We start from the raw sequence: 19,961 nt of genomic DNA on the forward strand, positions 1-19,961 counted from the left end.
CAGTCTCTGTTAGCACACTATGTCTTTCACAGAGAAAAAATATCCTGTAGCATATCAGTCTGATCCTGCTCAATGACAGTCCAGCGCCACAATACCAGGAAATTCTTCTCTGAACAAGAGAAGACAACAAACCCCAAACGTACGTTTCGGCCTCCCTTGGGCCTCGTCAGTGAGGTGCAGTTGTGTCTCTCTAGGGCATGTGTGCAAGGAGTCTACGCCTGGTTTCCCCTTTTTACTCTTAGGGAGACCCAAGAGTAATTTGCATACAAACAAGAGAATATAGAGACGCACTCAACTGAGACAGAACAAAAGCTAGAAAAACTTCCGTGCTTGTCCACAAGGCCAGTGCCACTCAGGGTACAGTCTCTTTTAGCACACTATGTCTTTCACAGAGAAAAAATATCCTGTAGCATATCAGTCTGATCCTGCTTAATGACAGTCCAGCGCCACAATACCAGGAAATTCTTCTCTGAACAAGAGAAGACAACAAACCCCAGACGTACGTTTCGGCTTCCCTTTGGCCTCATCAGTGAAGTGCAGTTGCATCTCTCTAGGGCATGTGTGCAAGGAGTCCACATCTGGTTTACCCTTTATATTCTTAGGGATACCCAGACTGATATGCTTCAGGAAAGTTTTCTTCTGTGAAAGCACAATTGGGCAAAAAGAAGCTACTCCCAGGTGGCAACCAGGCCATAGAACAAGCTATTGATGCTGCTTTTTGTTCCTGGCAGACTCTTTTTGTTTGAATTTGTATAATGACCCTTAGGGTCTCCCTAAGAGTGATGGGGGAAACCAGACGTGGACTCCCTGCCCAATGTGCTTAGAGGGATATGGCTACACTTCACTAACGAGGCCCATAGAAGGCTGAAACGATCATCTGGGGTTGCCGTTTCCCTTGTTCAGAGGAGAATTGCCTGGTACTTTGGGGCTGGACTGACCATGTCGGCGGGATCAGACTGATATACTACAGGAAAGTTTTCCTCTGTGAAAAGCACAATTTGACAAAAAGAAGCTATTCCCAGGTGGCAACCGGGCCATAGAACAAGCTATTGAGCTGTTGTTCGTTCCTGGCAGACTGCTTCTCTTTTTGTTTGTGTCAGTCAGTAAGGACTTATTCTGTTATATATATATATATATATATATATATATATAGATAAATATTAATAACAAATAATGGTAACATCATTAGTAATACCACCTTAACGAATATGCTGCTGTAATCTGATATTAATAAAACTAAATATATACACTTGGAAGCCACCATCTAAGCATGCTTTGTTCTCTTTGATATAGACATATATAGAAGTGCATTAAGTAGATTAAAACATGTAAATCATATTTATGCAATATTCATATTTAATAAAGTGTTATACTGTGTATTTACTGTAAATATTTCACATTCCAATGTTCTGCACATAGCAGAATATGTTATATGTATTTATAAATAGGTATTCCTATATATCTGTTAATCTCTTTTTCATTGTATATATTAATTCATATATATATACACACACACATATATACACAAACACACATATACATATATATATATATATCTTACACACTGAATAGACATTTTTCCTTCTCGACTAGTAGCTTTTGTCCCCTGACTAGTAAACTATAGTTATATTTTCACACACATACACGTATATACACAAACACAGATATATATATATATATATATATAAATATATACACATATATACACAAACACACATATACATATATATATATATATATACATATATACACAAACACAGATATATATATATATATATATATATACAGGGAGTGCAGAATTATTAGGCAAATGAGTATTTTGACCACATCATCCTCTTTATGCATGTTGTCTTACTCCAAGCTGTATAGGCTCGAAAGCCTACTACCAATTAAGCATATTAGGTGATGTGCATCTCTGTAATGAGAAGGGGTGTGGTCTAATGACATCAACACCCTATATCAGGTGTGCATAATTATTAGGCAACTTCCTTTCCTTTGGCAAAATGGGTCAAAAGAAGGACTTGACAGGCTCAGAAAAGTCAAAAATAGTGAGATATCTTGCAAAGGGATGCAGCACTCTTAAAATTGCAAAGCTTCTGAAGCGTGATCATCGAACAATCAAGCGTTTCATTCAAAATAGTCAACAGGGTCGCAAGAAGCGTGTGGAAAAACCAAGGCGCAAAATAACTGCCCATGAACTGAGAAAAGTCAAGCGTGCAGCTGCCAAGATGCCACTTGCCACCAGTTTGGCCATATTTCAGAGCTGCAACATCACTGGAGTGCCCAAAAGCACAAGGTGTGCAATACTCAGAGACATGGCCAAGGTAAGAAAGGCTGAAAGACAACCACCACTGAACAAGACACACAAGCTGAAACGTCAAGACTGGGCCAAGAAATATCTCAAGACTGATTTTTCTAAGGTTTTATGGACTGATGAAATGAGAGTGAGTCTTGATGGGCCAGATGGATGGGCCCGTGGCTGGATTGGTAAAGGGCAGAGAGCTCCAGTCCGACTCAGACGCCAGCAAGGTGGAGGTGGAGTACTGGTTTGGGCTGGTATCATCAAAGATGAGCTTGTGGGGCCTTTTCGGGTTGAGGATGGAGTCAAGCTCAACTCCCAGTCCTACTGCCAGTTTCTGGAAGACACCTTCTTCAAGCAGTGGTACAGGAAGAAGTCTGCATCCTTCAAGAAAAACATGATTTTCATGCAGGACAATGCTCCATCACACGCGTCCAAGTACTCCGCAGCGTGGCTGGCAAGAAAGGGTATAAAAGAAGAAAATCTAATGACATGGCCTCCTTGTTCACCTGATCTGAACCCCATTGAGAACCTGTGGTCCATCATCAAATGTGAGATTTACAAGGAGGGAAAACAGTACACCTCTCTGAACAGTGTCTGGGAGGCTGTCGTTGCTGCTGCACGCAATGTTGATGGTGAACAGATCAAAACACTGACAGAATCCATGGATGGCAGGCTTTTGAGTGTCCTTGCAAAGAAAGGTGGCTATATTGGTCACTGATTTGTTTTTGTTTTGTTTTTGAATGTCAGAAATGTATATTTGTGAATGTTGAGATGTTATATTGGTTTCACTGGTAAAAATAAATAATTGAAATGGGTATATATTTGTTTTTTGTTAAGTTGCCTAATAATTATGCACAGTAATAGTCACCTGCACACACAGATATCCCCCTAAAATAGCTAAAACTAAAAACAAACTAAAAACTACTTCCAAAACTATTCAGCTTTGATATTAATGAGTTTTTTGGGTTCATTGAGAACATGGTTGTTGTTCAATAATAAAATTAATCCTCAAAAATACAACTTGCCTAATAATTCTGCACTCCCTGTATATATATATATCTTACACACTGAATAGACATTTTTCCTTCCCGACTAGTAGCTTTTGTCCCCTGACTAGTAAACTATAGTTATATTTTCACACACATACACATGTATATCCCACATTTGGGGGCCGATTTAACAAATGTCGGACAGACATGATTCGCTGTAGCGGATCATGTCCGCCCGACATCGCTAAATGTTGACAGCATACGCTGTCGGCATTTAAAATGACACAAGCATTTCTAGTGAAATGCTTGTGCAATGCCGCCCCCTGCACATTTGCGGCCAATCGGCCACTAGCAGGACGGTGTCAATCATCCTGATCAGGATTCTTAAGACCGCTGCTTCTTAAAGGGATATTCCAGCCAAAATTTGTAAACCACATGGATGCATTTCGGTAGTGAACAGAAGCAATTTTGTAATATACATGCATTAGCAAAAATGCTTCTAATAAAAGCTATAGCTGTTTCAAAAGTGTATTTAAGTATGCACCGTGCACCAGCGTTTTAATCACAACACTTGTTCAGAGAGCCTAAGGTGCTTGTTCCATCTGGTAATGACTCCATTTGTTAATTGCTGACATGATACAAGCCCCACTGATGATCTGAGCAGCTGCATTATTTAAAATGTGGGTGCAGTGACAATATCTAGCTATGCTTCACGTGCACGTGCAGAGAAAAATATTAACTGTAAAACAATGATAACTTTTACTAGAGGCATTTTTACTAACATGTATATTGCAAATATGTTTCTATTCAAAAATGTAATTCATCTACGTGCATTTAAATTTTGACCGGAATGTCCGTTTAACTTACATTTCCAGTGAGCCGCAAGGCTAGCGTGGAATAAGCAGCATCCGCTGCTACATAAATATACCTTAGATCATCAGCTCTCTAGTGTTTAGGGCCTATAAATGCTTTTTTCTCAGTTTTCCTATCTCTGTCTAATTATTATTTGTGTACCCATTTATAGCACTGCAGAATCTGTTACAAATATGGATGAGGATGATGATATATGTGTTTGTTACAAAATAATACTGTATCCTTGTCTGCTATGAATATTAGAAAGGTGTAATTTACATGACTGACCCATAGGGGGCGTCCCTGGCTTATTTTTCAGCACACTGATCACTTGTGTTCTTTTAGATCCTTCCCTCTCACCTCTCCCCTCCTATCTTTTCTCCCCGCCTCACTCTGATCACATGGACAGTTTTTAAAAAAGCCACTGAGCACCAGTAAAGCTGGGAAATCTAAACACGGAGGAGCAGAGGTAAGTAGGTGCTTTGAGTGTGTGATATATGAGGGGGTTGTAGTGAAATACAACAGCAAATTGTGTGTTTAGATCTCTTTCATGTTATTTGCTTGTTAAAAGAATATGATGGAAAGAAAAACTATATTTGTATTCTTTGCCACAGAACAAACACAATCAGTGTATTAGCAGAACTTTATTGCTTTGGGAATTTATGCAGAGTGCAGCTAAGGGTACGCAGGATACAGTGATGCAGAGTTTGGCACCTTTGCAAGAATATAGAGCTTGGTTTAAAGGGGCAGATTTTGGTACCTTCAAACTTTACATTTGGTGCATGAAATCTGTGAAACATCTGATGCAGATCATGTCCCATGGGGGGTGATAAGACGGGAAATCAAACAAAACACCTCTACATCTTAGGTGGCAAAATAGTTAAGCACCTTTAAGATTAACGTCTCATAGGAGCCACAGTGCGTTGCATCTTTTGAGAAGGATATAGATGGCCAACCAATCAGCAGTGTCATACGCACGTAGCTCTTAAACATCAATCAAATCTTATTCAGGAGCAGCTCAGCAAAACTTTTGTGGCAGTGGCTAAACACATACTTATAGGCAATAGTAAAATGTTCTAAGCACTTATAGCACTTTATTATTTCAGTACTGTGTGACTTAAAGGATGTAAAAACCTATAGAATTGACGTATATAACTGCACTTTCTGAGTTTGGTGTGAAATAACCCAAAACATATCACAGCTACAATATTTAATAGTATTGCCTGAAAAACATAGGTTAAAAACTGCTACATAAAAATGTAAATTGCTTCTAGTACAGCAGAATGATTTGCGTACTTCCTGCTAATAGCTCACTGGCTGATAATGACAATGCCCACTGCTTTAGTGGTTCAGAGGGACACAGTCCTTCAAGCCAAAAAAAAAAAGTCCTCATTTAGTTTTCAATGTGCCTTTAAAGTATGCATCTAATGTAGCATTTTATTATTGCATAATTGCATGCAAAGAACTATGGGCCAGATTACAGGTGGCGCTATCTAATTTTTTTGCTTGCACGCTAACTGCATTTAAAGTAAACTTTTAACACTGACCGGTTAGCGCACATATTACAAGTTGAAAGTAAAAAGTTAGCGCAAGAGCAAAACTCTGTGTGCACTTACTTGGGGACTTCAGATATCGCAAGGGCATTAACTTCTCCCCATAGATAAAAACCCCTAACACTTCTCTCTCATGCGCTAACCTGAGAACGCGTAAGAACTACAGCAAAAAACACAATGGTAGTTATGAATATTTTACATTGCAATGTTGTATACATCGAAAAAATTTCTTTTTTATTTTTAAATTTATATTTGTCTATATATCTTATTTTTTGTTGTAAATTACTACACCAATTCCGAAAAAGTTGGGATAGTATGGAAAATGCAAAAAAAAAAAAGAAGTCATTTGAAAATTCAATTCACCCTGTATTATATTGAAAACACATTATTTGATGTTTTATTTTGTGAATCTAATGTATTTTTGAAAATATACATTAATTTCAAATCTGGTGACTGAAACACACTCCAAAAAAGTTTGGACTGGGGCAATTTAGGACTAATAGAGATGTGAAAAGTTGAAATAAGAAGGTGATGTGAAACTGGTGAGGCAATCGCATAATCATAGTATATAAGGAGCCTCCAAAAAAGGTCTAGTTCTTCAGGAGTGGGTCAAGGCTCGCCAATCTGGCAACAGATGCGTCGGAGAATAATCCAACACTTTGAGAACAACATTCCCCAAAGACAAATCAGTAGGATTTGCTGCATTTCACCTTCTACAGTGCACAATATAATTAAAAGATTTAAGGAATCCAGTCAAATCTCGTTGCGTAAAGGGCAAGGCCGAAAACCACTTCTGAATGCATGTAATCTCCGATCCCTCAGCCGTCACTTTCTCAAAAAATGTCATGAGTCTGTAATGGATATCCTGACATGGGCTCGGAAATACTTTGGTATATCAATCAACACCAATCTTCGCTGCATCCATAGATGCAAGTTAAGGTATTTAGTATGCAAAGCAGAAGCCATACATCAACACTGCCCAAAAGCATCGCCAACTTCTCTGGGCTTGGTCTCATGTGAGATGGACAGTAGCACAGTGGAATTGTGTTTTGTGGTCCGACGAGTCAACATTTCAAATAGTTTTTGGAAAAAACAGCTGTCATGTTCTCCGGCCCAAAGAGGAAAAGGACCATCCAAGCTGTTATCAGTGTCAGGTCCAAAAGCCAGCATCTGCAATGGTATGGGGATGTGTCAGTGCCCATGGCATGGGTAGCTTGCACCTCTATGAGGGCACCATTAATGCAACAAGATATGCATACATTTTGGAGCAACATATGCTGCTATCCAGACATAATTTTTTCCAGAGACGTGTCTGGCTTTTTCCAGAAGGACAACGCCAAACCATATTCTGCCCGGATTACAAGCGCATGGTTGCGTAAGCATAGAGTGCAGGTGCTAGACCTGTCTCTGATTGAGAATGTGTGGCGCATTATGAAGCACAAAAGGCAACAAAGGCCCCGTAAGTTGCACAACTGAAGACATGCATAATGGATAAATGGGGGGAAATTTTGCTTGCTAAACGTAACCAACTTTAGTGCCCAAACGCTTAATAAGTGTTATTAAAAGAAAACGTGATATTACACAGTGGTAAACAGGCGACTGTCACAACTTTTTTGGAGTGTGTTGCAATCATCAGATTTGAAATGAGTGTATATATTTTCAAAAATACATTAAATTCACAAAATAAAACATCAATGTGTTAATAATGTGTTTTCATTATTGTACGGAGTGAATTGAATGTTCAAATGACTCTTTTTGCTTGTTTTCTTTTTGTATTTTTCATCCTGTCCCAACTTTTTTCAAATTTGGGGTTGTATATATCTATATGAATATATTGGCATGTCATTTTTAAATTTTGAGGTCTTTAACTGGAAAGGCCTCCAAAGTGTGTATGTGTGTGTATATATATATATATATATATATATATATATATATATATATATATAGTCATACATACACACGTGTATATACATATTTAAACACATATATATGTGTACACAAGGGAAAACAGCGCTTGAAGAATTCTATTCTAAGACAAATAACGTTAAAAAATACATAAAACAGAAAAAACGGCAAAGCACATAAAATGTGAAAATAGGTAATAATATAAGTGCACTAATGACTTTCTGATAATGTGTGTCCCCTTACCAGAATCTACCTCAATCTGATGAGGTAAATTGCCGCACTGCAAGGGGTAATAGGGTTCCGGTACAGGTATGTCCGATATACTGATGAATGTCTTTTATAGTTTCATCCACCTTTTGGAGTATGTAGTAACAGAATAGCTCACATCCAGTTCTTTCCTCCAAAGTTGCTCAAATATGGCATCCACCTCTTGGAGTATGTAGGTACTGATAGAATGGCTTCTGTTTGGCTCCTCACGGGAAAATAAGCCCATATAAAAGAGAAGAATTGTATATAGTGTAGTAATGTTTTTAATATACAATTACAAACAGAACATACAGTGTGTCAACTCACATGAAATAACCTCAAACTGTGTGAGGTGTGTTTAGAGCATAAAAACAGTCACTCCATTCAAATCGAGTACGGTGGAAAGTGTACAAGATGTTCAGAAACCAAGTCTGCATGTAGTACAGTGTAATGCAGAGAAGGCACAAAAGTAACGGTTAACAAATAAATTAAATTAGTCTCATTAAAAGAGTAGTAAGACCCTGACGCGTTTCAACGGATGAAAATAGATTCCTTCTTCCTCAGAGGAGGCACACACCTCACACACACCTCACACAGTTTGTGGTTATTTCATGTGAGTTGACACACTGTATGTTCTGTTTGTAATTGTACACTAAAAACGTTATTACACTATATACGATTCTTCTTTTTTATATGGGCTTATTTTCCTGTGAGGAGCCAAACAGAAGCCATTCTATCAGTACCTACATACTCCAAGAGGTGGATGCCATATTTGAGCAACTTTGGAGGAAAGAACTGGATGTGAGCTATTCTGTTACTACATACTCCAAAAGGTGGATGAAACTATAAAAGACATTCATCAGTATATCGGACACACCTGTACCGGAACCCTATTACCCCTTGCAGTGCGGCAATTTACCTCATCAGATTGAGGTAGATTCTGGTAAGGGGACACACATTATCAGAAAGTCATTAGTGCACTTATATTATGACCTATTTTCACATTTTATGTGCTTTGCCGTTTTTTTCTCTGTTTTATGTATTGTTTAACGTTATTTGTCTTAGAATAGAATTCTTCAAGCGCTGTTTTCCCTTGTGTACATTTTTAACTTATACACTTATTTGTGAATTATATTCACCCATAATATATATATAATATAACAGCTGCTAATTATTCTTCCCCCAATCAGCGCAACCTTTGGTGCTGCTTGTTCTCAGATCAGTCCTCTGATCTGTAACATTCTACTTGCCTCTATATCAGTGCTTGACGAATATTTTAAAAAATTAGGAGCCAGTAAGAATATTTAGGAGCCAGGGGTAATATTCTAGGAGCCAGTGGCTCCCAGGCTCCTGGGTTTGTCGAGCCCTGCTCTCTCTCTCTATATATATATATATCCTCATTTAAGAGAAAGGCACTCACATGGTTTAAAAAATAGAAAATCTTTATTCTTTGTTCATGATAAAACAAGTTAGGTGTTGACTTTCGGCCCTGCATCGCGCCTTTTTCAAGACAACCTGTTTTGTAAAAAAAAGCATGTATCCAATTTCAGGTAGCGGCATCTGGGCCACACTCCCGATCAGCGGGCATTCGTTCCCTTAGTATCTTTTGTTGAAAAGCAGGGATGTAAGCAGGAGCATGCATGTGTCTGGCAGCAAAAATATTACCCATTTGCAAGAGCACTAGATATCAGCGCTATTTCCTACCATATACTGCTCCAGACGCCTACCTAGGTATCTCTTCAGCAAATTTGATCATGGAAGTAAACTGGATTTTTTTTAGAAATTATTTGCTGTATCTGAATCATAAACGTTTAATTTTGACTTTCACTCCACTTTAATGGTAGTAAGAATGGTCCAGGAAGATAAAACCTGTAACCTCTAGAATTGTCATAAAATGTTTTCGTTATGAATTTTTGAAGAAATTAGTTTTCACGAATATTTGTTCTCCCTACACTATTCGAAATGAATGAAATGAAAAGCAAATTTTCGTTAAACATTTAAAAAATGTTTTTCATTTAAACAAATGTGAAAAGCTCCCTGTAGAACTTAGCGTTCATTGAATTGGTGTGGCCTCTGGTTATTTTAAAAAAGTCCTCAAATTGGCCCCCAAATAAAGTGGTATAAAATAAAAAAATAGTAGCATCTTTATTTTTGTAAATAATAATGGCACAAAGCAGTTTTAAGAGGTTAAATTGAGCTGCGCTAGGTTAAATTTTCGCTGCGCTAGGTTCTGTGCCGTGTCTGACTGCATGAAAATGAGGCTCCCATTGGAGCCTATGGAAGTTCGCTCTCATGAGCGCAAAGCTCTCCTGCGATGCGAACACGAGGGGGTATTTTTATTATAGTGCAGACGGACATGATACGATGTAGCGTGTCATGTCCACCACACATCAATAAAATGCTGACAGCATACACTCTCTGCATTTATCATTGCACCAGCAGTTCTTGTGAACTGCTACCGCCCCCTGCAGATTCGCAGCCAATCGGCCACTAGCAGGGGGTGTCAATCAACCCAATAGTATTCGATCGGGTTGATTTCTGTCCGCCGCCTCAGAGCAGGCAGACAAGTTATGGAGCAGCGGTCTTTCAATTTTGTTGGTGCATTCATTCGGATAAACAAAAATCTGATTTTCATTACAAAGGTATATTGGTCTGAAAACGAATGCACATCTGTTTTACTAGGACCAGTCAACACAGTAGATTTGCATAATCAACAAATGCAAGATAACAAGACAATGCAATAGGACTTACTCTGAACTTTAAATGAGTAGTAGATTTTTTTCTGACAATTTTAAAAGTTATGTCTATTTCCACTCCTCCTGTGTCATGTGACAGCCATCAGCCAATCACAAATGCATACACGTACCATGTGACAGCCATCAGCCAATCACAAATGCATACACGTACCATGTGACAGCCATCAGCCAATCATAAATGCATACACGCTTATTCTGTGAATTCTTGCACATGCTCAGTAGGAGCTGGTGACTCAAAAAGTTTAAATATAAAAAGATTGTGCACATTTTTTTAATGGAAGTAAATTCGAAAGTTGTTTAAAATTGCTGCTCTGTCTGAATCAGGAAAGTTTAATTTTGACTTGAGTGTCCCTTTAATATCTAGTAACAAGCATACAACACTCCTTTAGATTTGTATCATTGCATTTCAGTGGCTGAAATCAGACAAACTGCCTCACTCACTTCTTAGGTAGAGAATGATGTAGCTATACAGAAGTGATAGTAATATAAAAACCTATCTGTCTTTGTGTTCCTGGGAAGCTCAGAAAGGTCAGTTCTGTTTGTCTTTACATCAGTTCTGTATTTATTTTACGCGGTGCCCTCGGCACAAGTAAATCTGCGGATAGCAGACTCTACAAAGCGCATAGTTCACTTATATATTTGTCACAATTGGAGAGTGTCATTTATAGAGGGGTCATGCGCCCCAATGAGACTACCAGGGATCATTTATTTGTAATACGTTTAGGGCAAGATTATGAGTGCTGAGATCGATAGAGCAGTGTGTGTTTTGCTCAACCATCTGATCATACACGTGATTGGTTAAATATTTTAACCAAAACATCTTCAAGGGACACTACAGCCCAAATTGGAACCCACGTGGATGCATTTCAGTTTTGCTTAGAACCATTTTTGTAATATACATGTATTAGCAGAAATGCTTCTAATAAAAGCTGTATTAAAAAGTGTATTTAAGTATGCACCGTGCACCAGCATTTTAATTACATCACTTGCTCAGAGAGCCTAAGCTGCTTCTACCATCTGGTAATGACTCAATTTGTTAATGATTGCTGACATGATACAAAACCCACTGGTGCTCTGAGCAGCCGCAGTATTTAAAATGCTGGTGCACTGACAATATCTAGTTATGCTTCACATGCACGTGCAGAGAAAAATGTTATCACTAAAACAGCGTTAACTTTTACTAGAAGCATTTTTACTAACGTATATTGCAAATATGTTTCTATTCAAATATGTAATTCATCTATGTGCATTTAAATTTTGACTGGAATGTCCCTTTAAGAAGAAATGTTGTCCCTCAAAATATTTATATAGTTATATGTGTCTGAAACTTTTTAGTAGACCCTATACATTTAACAGATAGCACAGGGAGTGCACTCATTACGCTCTGCTTGTGGTTAGGTAGGTGTTGCACTTCAGAGCAATCTAAAACACATAGCTGTTTTTTAAAGGGATAGAAAGGTCAAAATGAAAATGTGGATGGGTACATTTCAATTTGAATTGTAAGCATTACTGCAATATATTTTCATTAGCAAAAATGCTTCTAGTAAAAGTTCTTACTGTTTTTCTGCAGCATACTCAGATATCCTGTGAGGGCCGTGCACCAGCATTTAAACACTTCTCAGAGAGTTGGTGGTGGGGTGTATTGTTTTTGAAGACATCATTTGTGTCATACAAACCGCTAATGACTCTGAGAAGGTGAGGTCTTTGAATACTGGTGCACAGCCCTCACAGGATACGTGCGTATGCCACTGAAAAAAGTCACTTTTACTAGAAGCATTTTTGCTAATGAAAGTGTATTTTAAAAGGCTTCTATCATAAATTGAAATGAACCCACGTAGATTTTATTTTTGACCTTTATATCCCATTAAGATCTGAAGCAAACCATTATTATTAATAGTTTAGCACAGAACTACACAAAGAAATTCACAACTGAAATCAAAGTGCGAGCGGACATGATACGATGTAGCATATTATGTCCGCATACGCTGTCGGCATTAATCATTGCACAAGCAGTTCACCAGAACTGCTTGTGCAATACCGCCCCCTGCAGATTCGCTGCCAATTGGCCGCAAGCAGGGGGTGTCAATCAACCTGATTGTATTCAATCGGGTTGATTTCTGTCCACCGCCACAGAGCAGGCGGACAAGTTATGGAGCAGCGGTCTTTTCGGAGCTTGATAATTCGCCCCATGATCTTCATTTCCCCATAAGGTCCACGCTAACAACAAATAATGGCTGTCAATTGTTGAAAACAGAACAAAAAAATGCAACTGCTCTCCCGCCTGACGTTATCACCAACTGACCAGGCCACTCAACCTCATTCTGCATGTCTTGTAGATACTCTTACTTTGTGTTTTTACATTGAATTGTTGGTGACGACGTGTTCACTATACATTTTTATTTGGCGCAATTTGTTCAAAAAGGACCATCGCACATGCACAGATCAGTGGTCAATATTCACAACCATTTCCCCAGTGTGTGCTTTAACTCATTCTGTGGGCGTTGAGCACGTCTGCCCCTTTGGGCAGGATGAGAGGGTGCACCCGCCTAGGGCCCTGTGCTTTGGGGGGGCCCACAATGTCAGGGTGAGTTTATGAGAAGGTGCAATGTACATATTGTATTTAGTTTATGAAGAAATCTTTTTGGTATTGGGGTGTAATGTTTAGTGTTATTCTAATTTATATTATATATAACATTATATCTGTATTTATACAAACACTAGTATAGTTATACAATATTGTGACACATAAGAGCATTTTGTGTCCCTTTAAAATGACAGTTAAGTCAAATCTTTCATGATTCAGATCATACAATTTTAAACTTTTCATTGTATTTCAATGATCAAATTTCCTTCATTCTCTAGGTATTTTTGGTTGAAGGAGCAGCAATGCACTACCGAGAGCTAGCTGCGCACATTGGTGAACAAATGAGAAGAGGCATATATGTACAGCGACCAATCAGCAGCCAGCTAACATTAGTGCATCGCTGAGCCCACCTTAGTATGCTTTTCAACAAAAGACATCAAGAGAATAAAGCAGTTCATAGAAAGTAGTTTAAAATGGCATATTCTGTCTGAATCATGAAAGCTTAATTTTGGCTGTACTGTTCCTTTAACAACTGTAATAGCAGTCTTTGTTGTGTTTGTGAAAGTAATTTAATTATTAATGTATTTAATGATCCGTGTCCTAAAAAGCAATCTCTATAATTATGCTGGAATTCTGTAATCAGTGTTGTTACTGCAAAACACCCTTAAAGGGACATGAAACCCAACATTTGTCTTTCATGAGTTAGACAGAACATTTTTAAACAACTTTACAATTTTTTTCTATTATTACAGTTGTTTCATTCTTTTGGTATCCTTTGTTGAAGGAGCAGCAGTGCATTGTTGGGAGGTAGCTGAACATCTCTGATTAACCAATCAGAAGAGGAATATATGTGCAGCCACCAATGAACAGCTAGCTCCCAGTAGTGCCATTGCAGTTTTGCAAGAATGCTATCCATTTATAAGAGTACTAGAGGGCAGCACTAGTTCCTGTCATGTAGTGCTCCAGAAGCCTACCTAAGTATCTCTTCAACAAAGAATGAAAGAAAAAGGTTATCTCTATCTGAATCTCAAAATAAAAGTTTTGGGTTTCATATTCTTTTAAGGGATAGGGACCTGCCCACCATAAAATAATCTTTATTGGCAGTCTATACATGTGTTTAATAATGTGTCCTTAAAGACACCCCCCCCCCCATCAGGAAAACCTCATGTTGTGTGTTTTTCTCTTTCAAATGAGGGGACCTGGACATCTGTAGCTGCTAAGGGAGCTGAGATAAAAAGGGATTTGCGTAACCTCTCCCCATCCAGATCCCCTCTAGCTCCAATGACTTCCTGGTTCCACCCCCTTTGTGATAATATCACAAACATTTGCGGTGACCTTATAGCACTCTCATTAAAGCCTTGGGACTTCCCCCGTGCCACCAATGATCACAGCATGTGGTTCAGTGGATCGCCAAAAACAATCAGATTTAAAGGGACAGTATACACCTATTTTCATATAACTGCATGTCATAGACACTACTATAAAAGAATAATATGCACAGATACTGATCTAAAAATCCAGTGTAAAACCTTTTAAAATCTGACTTAGAAGCTCCCAGTTTAGCTCTGTTGAAAAGGTTACTGGAACACCCACTGCAAGTGGGAAATAGCAGACACTCCCCCTCCCCCTTCCTCTGCATATGAAAATACACTTTACACAAACAGGAGCAAGCTGGAGTAGGTTTACGTCGGTATTCTCCTAAAACTTTCTGCATTGGTTAGAGTCTGAAAATCAGAGCAATGTTATTTAAAAATAAGCAAAACTATACATTTTAAAAAACAAAAACCTTTATGGTCTATATAAATAGATCTACAAAACATGTATGCAAAGAAAAATCTAGTGTATAATGTCCCTTTAAGATCCACATTCATGACAACTTCAGGTCATCACATGCACACAGGTCACAATGCTCATGATGATAACGCATATTCACTCATCAGGCTAGGTCCATAGATGCAGGGTCTTCAAAATTCACTTAAAGGGACACTGAACCCAATTTTTTTCTTTTGTGATTCAGATAGAGCATGCAATTTTAAGCAACTTTCTAATTTACTCCTATTATCAATTTTTCTTCATTCACTTGCTATCTTTATTTGAAAAAGAAGGCATCTAAGCTTATTTGTTGGTTCAGACACTGGACAGCATGTGATGACCTGAACCAGCAAGAATAACCCAGGTTATTCACCAAAAATGGGCCGGCATCTAAACTTACATTCTTGCATTTCGAACGAAGAACATTTAATAATTGGAGTAAATTAGAAAGTTGCTTAAAATGTCTGAATCACAAAAGAAAAAAATTTGGGTTCAGTGTCCCTTTAAGTCTCATTTAACCTATTTTTTTCTACCTGGGTGTTTCTTCCATCAACATATATAGCTGTAGCCCAGCACATGATATCACCAGGAACCACTAGCAGTGCCAAGAACAGTAAACACCACCACACCAATTAGAAGAAAATACATCATGAAACATAAGATCTATAAAGACCTATAAGTGTTAAATCTTGGCACGTATGTTTTGCTGAAGGGTCATGAAACCCAAAATATTTATTCAGATAGAGCATGTGATTTTAAACAACTTTCTAATTTACTTCTATTCTAATTGTTTCTCCGTTCTCTTGGTATCTTTTGTTGAAAAACAGGGACGTATGCTTAGGCGCATGCTCACAATGACGCATATTCTCGGGTAGCTATTCTTGACAGAGATGAAAATTAGTCTCCTATTCAATCTTAAAGCAGCGATGCCCATGTGCGCATGCGTAGTTTAAACTGTTGGGCGCTCTTTTCTGACTCTGTTACCCAAGGCGGTTGACTGCTCACGCGCACAACGGGTTAATTGACATTAACTATAGTTTGCATCGTACATTTGAAACATCTGTGGAATGCAATTACGTAATTGTGAGCATGTGCACATCGAGGTAGCTATTTTAGACAAAACACCGGCCATTTCTTGAGCACTATATGGCAGCAGTTTTGCAAGAGCACTATTTCCTGTCATGTAGTGCTGCAGATGCCCACCTAGGTATCTTCAACACAGAATATCATGGGAACAAAACAAATGGATAATAGAAGTAATTTGGAATCTTTTTTTTAAATGGTTTGTTCTGTCACAAAAGAAACATTTTGGGTTTCATATCCCTTTAAGTTAAACTAGTCAGGTGTAGCTAGCTACCTATTTATCCATCTTTCTATCTATTTATCTATCATCTATCTATTCTCAAAATCATTATACAGAGTTAGCTTTTAGGGGGGGGGGGGGTTGCACCAGAGCCCTCTGTTAAAGGGATAGAAAAGTCAAAATTAAACTTGCCTGATAGAGCATGTAATTTGAAGAAACTTTTAAATTCACTTCTATTTTCAAATGTGCTTTGTTCTTTTGGTATCCGTTGTTGACTTGTACCTACACATATATGCCTCTTGTCATTGGCTCACCAAACATGTTTATCTAGATCCCAGTAGTGGTGGACTTAAAGGGACACTAAACCCAATTGTTTTTCTTTCATGATTCAGATAGAGCTGCACTTTTAAGCACCTTAATAATTTACTCCTATTATCCGTTTTTCTTCGTTCTCTTGGTATCTTTAGTCAGAATCTTAGCTAAAGAGCCGGCCCATTTTTGGTTCAGAACCCTTGGTACCGCTTGCTGATTGGTGGCTAAATGTAGACACCAATCAGCAAAAGCTACCCATTTGCTGAACCAAAAATGGGCTGGCTCCTAAACTTACATTCCTGCTTTTCAAATAAAGATAGCAAGAGAATAGGAGTAAATTAGAAAGTTGCTTAAAAGTGCAGCTCTATCTGAATCATGAAAGAAAAACATTTGCTTTAGTGTCCCTTTAGGTCCAACACTACTGGGATCTAGATAAACATGTTTGGTGAGTCAATGACAAGAGGCATATATATGTAGGTACAAGTCACTAGCTAGTGCCCAGTAGTGTTTGCTCCTAAGCCTACCTAGGTATGCTTTTGAATGCAGAATACCAAGAAAAAGAAGTACATTTGATAACAGATGTAATGAAAAGTCTCTTAAAGGGACAGTAAAGTCAAAATTAAACTTTAATGATTGAGATAGAGCATACAACTTTCCAATTTACTAATTTTATCAAATTTGTTGGTGATTGGTGGCTGCTCATATATGCCTCATCATCAGCTCCCCCAGCTCCCCAGTAGTGCATTGCAACTCCTGAGGCTACCTAGGTATGATCTTCAACAAAGGATACTAAGAGAGCAAAGCAAATTAGATAATAGAAGTAAATTGGAAAGTTGTTAACAACTGCAAACTCGATCTGAATAATGAAAGTTTAAGTTTGACTTTACTGTCTCTTTAAAACTGCATTCTGTATCTGAACCATGGAAGTTTAATTTTTAATTTCACGCCAGATGTCTGATCTACCCCACAGGTAAATGTGCTTATCAGACTCTCGGTAAATGTGCTTATCAGACTCTCGGTAAATGTGCTTATCAGACTCTCTGTAAATGTGCTTATCAGACTCTCGGTAAATGTGCTTATCAGACTCTCGGTAAATGTGCTTAGACTCTCGGTAAATGTGCTTATCAGACTCTCGGTAAATGTGCTTATCAGACTCTCGGTAAATGTGCTTATCAGACTCTCGGTAAATGTGCTCATCAGACTCTCGGTAAATGTGCTCATCAGACTCTCGGTAAATGTGCTCATCAGACTCTCGGTAAATGTGCTCATCAGACTCTCTGTAAATGTGCTCATCAGACTCTCTGTAAATGTGCTTATCAGACTCTTTGTAAATGTGCTTATCAGACTCTCTGTAAATGTGCTTATCAGACTCTCGGTAAATGTGCTTATCAGACTCTCGGTAAATGTGCTTATCAGACTCTCTGTAAATGTGCTTATCAGACTCTCGGTAAATGTGCTTATCAGACTCTCTGTAAATGTGCTTATCAGACTCTCTGTAAATGTGCTTATCAGACTCTCTGTAAATGTGCTTATCAGACTCTCGGTAAATGTGCTTATCAGACTCTTGGTAAATGTGCTTATCAGACTCTCTGTAAATGTGCTTATCAGACTCTCGGTAAATGTGCTTATCAAACTCTCGGTAAATGTGCTTATCAGACTCTCTGTAAATGTGCTTATCAGACTCTCTGTAAATGTGCTTATCAGACTCTCTGTAAATGTGCTTATCAGACTCTCGGTAAATGTGCTTATCAGACTCTCGGTAAATGTGCTTATCAGACTCTCGGTAAATGTGCTTATCAGACTCTCGGTAAATGTGCTTATCAGACTCTCGGAAAATGTGCTTATCAGACTCTCGGAAAATGTGCTTATCAGACTCTCGGTAAATGTGCTTATCAGACTCTCGGTAAATGTGCTTATCAGACTCTCGGTAAATGTGCTTATCAGACTCTCGGTAAATGTGCTTATCAGACTCTCTGTAAATGTGCTTATCAGACTCTCGGTAAATGTGCTTATCAGACTCTCTGTAAATGTGCTTATCAGACTCTCGGTAAATGTGCTTATCAGACTCTCGGTAAATGTGCTTATCAGACTCTCTGTAAATGTGCTTATCAGACTCTCGGTAAATATGCTTATCAGACCAGTTCTCATACAAGGGAATCCAGACAGTTTGGCTTCTTACTTGGCCTGAGGACTGGAGTGTGGAATCCCCCACTGTAGTACATTTAAATAGAAATGAAAGCACTTTTGTATCATATGAATAGTTTATATCTACAATTAAACGGATACTAAACCCTTTTTTTTTCTTTAATGATTCAGATAGAGCAGCAATGTTAAGCAACTTTCTAATTTACTCCTATTATTTTTTCTTGCTATCTTTATTTAAAAAGCAGGAATGTAGAGCTTAGGAGCCGGCCCATTTTAGGCTCAGCACCCAGTTTCTGAACCAAAAATGGTCCGGCTTCTAAGCTTTACATTCCTGCTTTTTAAATAAAGATAGCAAGAGTATGAAGAAAAATTGATAATAGGATTAAATTAGAAAGTTGCTTAAAATTGCTGCTTTATCTGAATCATTAAAGAAACAAATTGGGTTTACTATCCCTTTAAATACTGAAGAAAAAAAAAACCTGCATAGAAAACAATGAAATAAAATATACTTTATTATTTGTAAAACTATTTGAAAATGTTCTCTCTCTGAATATTGACCAGTTAGTAAGTTGCCAAGTGTCCAGTATTCACCGGGACAGTGCAGTATTGCAGCAAGCTGCCCAGTAAAATCTAGCTCTTGTGAAGCCGAAAAGTGTTGCTCTATTTGCCATTGGTTTTGGTCCCATCCCGGCCACCGTAGTTGCTCAGCAGTTACAACCACTTTTGAATGCACCCTGACAAACTGCTATCCGGGAGCAAGCAAAAAGTTTGTGATTTATCCTTTGGAGGTTCCTGGATTGCTGGAGTCCAAGCAAGGCAGCCAGAGGTGGTATGAAGTTGTGATTTACCTTTGGAGGTCTTAGGTTCGCTGTATTTAAAAGCATAGTAGCCGGTGTCCCTGGATTGCTGGAATCCAAGTAAGGCAGCCGGGGGACGCATAAGATTGCGGTTTACCTTTGGAGGTCCCAGGATCGCTGAATCAAAATATAGCAGCCGGTCATATTAACAACAGCAAGCACTTCAATTTATATGCAAATCATCCGCTCTCTGAAGCTTTACTAATTAACCCCTTAGTGACCAGACCACTTTTCAATTTGTTGACCATCTGGGACCAAGGCTATTTTTGCATTTCTGCGATGTTTGTATTTAACTGTAATTTTCCTCTTACTCATTTACTGTACCCACACATATTATATACTGTT

General features: G+C 38.3%; 1 protein-coding gene across 1 annotated transcript in view; it reads left to right on the forward strand.

Moving 5' to 3' along the window:
- The first annotated feature begins 4,534 nt into the window (after positions 1-4,534).
- Positions 4,535-19,961, forward strand: part of LOC128665880 (inositol-trisphosphate 3-kinase B) — a 310,718-nt gene continuing 295,291 nt past the window's right edge. The window contains exon 1 of the mRNA XM_053720127.1: positions 4,535-4,612. The gene's annotated coding sequence lies outside the window, so the exon portion shown is untranslated. The remainder of the gene's footprint in view (positions 4,613-19,961) is intronic.

The sequence above is a fragment of the Bombina bombina genome, chromosome 7 (assembly GCF_027579735.1).
Source record: "Bombina bombina isolate aBomBom1 chromosome 7, aBomBom1.pri, whole genome shotgun sequence".
Lineage (NCBI taxonomy): Eukaryota > Metazoa > Chordata > Amphibia > Anura > Bombinatoridae > Bombina > Bombina bombina.